This window comes from Cervus canadensis, chromosome 11, assembly GCF_019320065.1.
Source record: "Cervus canadensis isolate Bull #8, Minnesota chromosome 11, ASM1932006v1, whole genome shotgun sequence".
Lineage (NCBI taxonomy): Eukaryota > Metazoa > Chordata > Mammalia > Artiodactyla > Cervidae > Cervus > Cervus canadensis.
Genome location: NC_057396.1, coordinates 46,712,679 through 46,716,767, shown reverse-complemented (window position 1 = coordinate 46,716,767; position 4,089 = coordinate 46,712,679). Strand labels below are relative to the sequence as shown.

The window sequence follows — 4,089 nt, the reverse complement described above, 5'->3', positions numbered from 1 at the left end:
TCTCTGTCTCATGATGTTTTCAAATCACCAACCCTGAAATGAACCCTGGTGGGAGCCAGAACACAGAGAAATGGCTTGCTCTGGGGACCTGATATCTTGGGCTTAGGATCCTACTTTGAGCTCCTTCAGACTTTTGATGGAACTGAGGCTGGGAGACAGGGGTCCTGGTTTGAAAACAACCTCCCTGCCCTTCAGCAAGTTGCTTCCTTCCTTGGCTCTGCATTCCTTGTCTGACAAATGGCCGAGGAAGCCATCTGTCCCCCTTCCTGCCTTCCTGGCTGTTGTGAGGAACCTCTCTGTCTATTAAAGCATCTGGGGTTGCAGGCTATGGGGTGTGACAAGGGTCTGCACCTGGACCATGTCTAAAAGTGATCAAGAAGTCATTCATTTGAGTCCCTGAGTCCCTGAGTCCCATAAGACCAAAGCAGGGCAGATAGTCCAGTCTCATGAAACAAAGCAGTCATGAAATTTGATGTCACCATACTGCAGCACTGTTTAATGGAGTAGCCATCACAACACTATCCTTGCTTGTTCCCAGGAGTCCCCACCATATAGCGGGGCTCCCTCCACCCTACCATGGCCTCAGATCCCCCGACATCCTGGTTGAAGACATGGCTGCTAGGTCTGGGTCTGAAACCATCTTGTTGCTTCTCCAGGCTCTTCGAAGCCCCCCTTCTTCATCTGGAGGTCACATATTCCCAGGACTCCTAAGTGGCAGGCATTGAATTTACAGTGCCCAGCTCCTAAGAGCTGGAACCCCCAAGAGGCCAAGAGCAGGGTCTTCCAGGAGAGCAGAGGAAAGGCCCTTTGGAGAGTGAGTCTGCCTGCCCGCCTGCTAGAGAGAGAAGAAAAGAGAGTGAATGGTCAGCAGGGCCAGTGGGGAGTCAAACAGTCGAGGTAGGGACCCGAGGGTGACTCACTTGGCACAGACTCACAGCTCAGCCTCTTCTTCTCTGCAAAAGACACCACAGTGAGGCCTCCAAGTAGACAGACCCTCACACCACAAACTTCCCTTCCCACCAGGCCCTGGCAAGGCCACTCCTCATCACAATCCACCTTTCCCTTCTGCCAAATACACTTCTGACTTCCCTTCCTCCTCCTGCAAGAAAGCTTCCCTTTTTGCCTTTCCATCCCTGCCCCATCTTGGCCCAGTCACTCTGCCCTGCCTCAGTACTGGGGAATAGCACATATGCGTCCCATCAACTCACTATGCCCATGGCCTCCTGAGATCTGAAGCTGCACTCCTGCCACTTTCCTCCACTTATTGCCTTCCTTAACGTTTTGGTCTATTAGACTGTGTAGCAGAAGGAAAATTTTGAGAACATTTAGAGAATCATCTGAGAATATCACATGTGCAGAAAACACTCATCCGACTATCTCTGAGCTGGCAGAACCTGAGTCACAGAGAAAAATATCTCCAACTAGCTTCTGGCCCTCAACGTCCTCATTAATGACGTGGGTCTCTTGAAGGCCTTGGGGACTGAAATCAACTGGGGACCTCCTGGCAGTCCTGCTTCCCTCATGCATGACTCACCACCCAGATAGGCGCAGTTAAAGTGGCTGCACATCTGGTCACTGCTGGAGAGAGTCACCAGGCTTTTGTTTCCTTCCTTAGAGAAACTCGTCACCACGAAGACTTCATGTGGGGGGATCAGCACCTCACGCTCTTTAGGAAAGACAGACAGGGCCTGGATTGGGGCCCCAAAGCAAGTCCTTAGAGAGAAGAAGGTGGCATTACCAAATCTGCGGGCCACTGCCTCATCCAGGGAGCTGGAGGTAAACTGGCCCAAGCGGATAGAGTCCCCCACATTCTTGGGTTCAAAGTGAATGGTGCCCACGCCTCGGAACACCGCCTGCCCGGGTTCCCTGCTGCAGCCCCCACCGCCCCGCAGCAGCTGCAGGGCCCGGGTCAGGTAGAAATGCAGGGCCTTGAAAGGGAAGTGGTTCATGTAGGACTCCCAGGAGCCACCACCAGTCCGCACAGCCTGGTTCAGCTCCCGGTACAAAGTGTTGGATGAGTTGGTGTAGACCATGATGGCGATTCCGTGCTGGCTTCTGAAGCCAGGAGGCAGAATGAGCCCTGGATGTTTTTGCTCCCAGGCCTTCTGGGCTGTCTCCCAGGACTCCCGCAGCAGGGCATGGTTGGCCATCTCCTTCTCTAACAGAAGCACTGCTTTCTCCTCCATCTCCTCCGAGCAGCCCACATAGGCATCATCAAATGTATCTGGAGCCAGGCTCAGGTTCTGGATGGAAATATTCTGCAATAATAGAGAAAAGGAAGAGAGGAGCCACACAGGAAAACATATAAGTTCAGGGTACTGGACAGAGGTCCTGGTGGAAGATCAGTTTAGAAGCACAGAATCTCAATCTGGGACTTCACTGGCAGTCCAGTGCTTAAAACTCTGGGCTTCCTATTCAGGAGGCACAGGTTCAATTCCTGGTCAGGGAACTAAGATTGGCTGCACTGTGGGACCAAAAAAACTCCCACCCCCCAAGTGCCCCCAAATCTCATTTCTATGCCCAAAATAGGGTGTGAAATTTGCCAAGAGCTCCAAAATGTAAATAACAGGCCCTGGAGTCAGTCAAGTATGGGTTAATTCCTGAATTCACCACTTACTGCTTGTGAGATCTTGGGCAAGTCTCAACTTTTCTGGGCTCAGGTTTTCCCCCAATACACTGAGGATACTTGCAACCTCATAGGGTTATTGTCAGGACTGCGTATAGATCCTCACTGTGTACTAAGAGGAGTCATCTATCATTAGGTTCCTGCACTTGGTGGGACATGGGGCTGGATGACCTCCAAACACCTTGCTGGCTCTGAGACTCACTGTGCAGATGACATACAAATATACAATCAATCTCCAAGGACCTAACCCCATGCCCAGCCTCTGACTCTTTCCCTCTCCCACACAGGTGTGTAGACACCACACCAGGTCCCTGTCAGCTCTGAGACTCAGTCCTCTCCTGCTCTAGAAGCCTGCATCCTCCAACCTGGGGTGGGAGTGGGGAGGAGGTCAAGCCCTGGTCTGGGAGAGGCTGCAGGAGAGTCATACACAGGTAACCCTAAGGAGAGTGTGCAGGCTGGGCCATGGTGGGAGATGGGAAGTGAGAGGAGAAAGCTGGAGGCTGTCCCGAGGGAGGAGGGTATGAAGGAAGGAGGGTCACAGGAGGACCAGTGAGTGGAGGTGGGGTTCTGGGAGATGGAATGGGAACTTGGGGCTCCCTGCGGGTGTGGAGGTTCCTGAGAGGAAGAGGGTTCGGAGGATGACATCCTAGAGAAGCATTCCTGGGAGGGATCTTTGAGGAGTCAAGGCAATGGGTTCCCCCGAAGTGTTCCTTATGTGGCAGCAGATAGTTCCCCCCTGTTACCTGCCAGGGGACAGATGGGTGGACACCGCTGCCGAGGGTGTGGAGGCTGAGGCAGCTGAGGGCGATCAGCAGAGCTGCCAACATTATTCCTCAGAGACACTTGTTGAGATCCAGTTGAGGGTGGGACCAGCGACGGTCCAGGCTTGGCTTCGATGGGCTGGGGGACAGAGATTTGGCCCGGCAGGGCCTGGGCGGGGCCAAGGGCGGGTTTAAGTGAGTGGGTGGGGCTTGGGTTTTAGCATCCACCGCCTTCACCCCTGCACAATCTCAGTCTGCTCCCCTCCTCCCGGCTGCCGGAGTGCTCAGCACCTTTTGCCCCGGGGGTGATATAGGCGGATGGGTAATTTGGCTCCGCTTGGAAAGAGGAGGAGACGGGAGTCAAGGACCCACCTGGAGGTGGCGAAGACCCAGAGCGAGAAAAGCACTTAAGTTTCCGGGCAGCGGGGGGCTGAAGTCTACGCGGGCGCAACGATGTTCCCTGTCCCCGGAGTCCCGCAGATCAACAAAGTCCGCGGCTAAGTATAGCACTGGTGGCGGTAACCCGACACCTCTCTTCCACAACGACACCGGGGTTGGGGGAGCGGAACTGAGAGCTGTAACTCCCCTTCCCAGTGACTGCGCAGTCTTTCTCGAGGACCTTCTTTGTCTTCTAGCAAGACCAGGGCTAGAGAAGGGGAATTTTGAGACGTGGTCTCTCCCTCGGGAGGGCCCTCACCAATA

At 54.0% G+C, this 4,089-nt stretch overlaps 1 pseudogene across 1 annotated transcript; it reads right to left on the bottom strand.

Annotated features, from left to right (window-relative positions):
* Positions 1-474: 474 nt before the first annotated feature.
* LOC122449430 lies at positions 475-3,884 on the bottom strand (annotated as a pseudogene). The gene is made up of 4 exons (XR_006271939.1): positions 3,370-3,884; positions 1,535-2,258; positions 921-953; positions 475-835 (listed from the first exon to the last, which is right to left on the bottom strand). The product of XR_006271939.1 is annotated as an ecto-ADP-ribosyltransferase 5-like (transcript).
* Between the last annotated feature and the right edge of the window lie 205 nt (positions 3,885-4,089).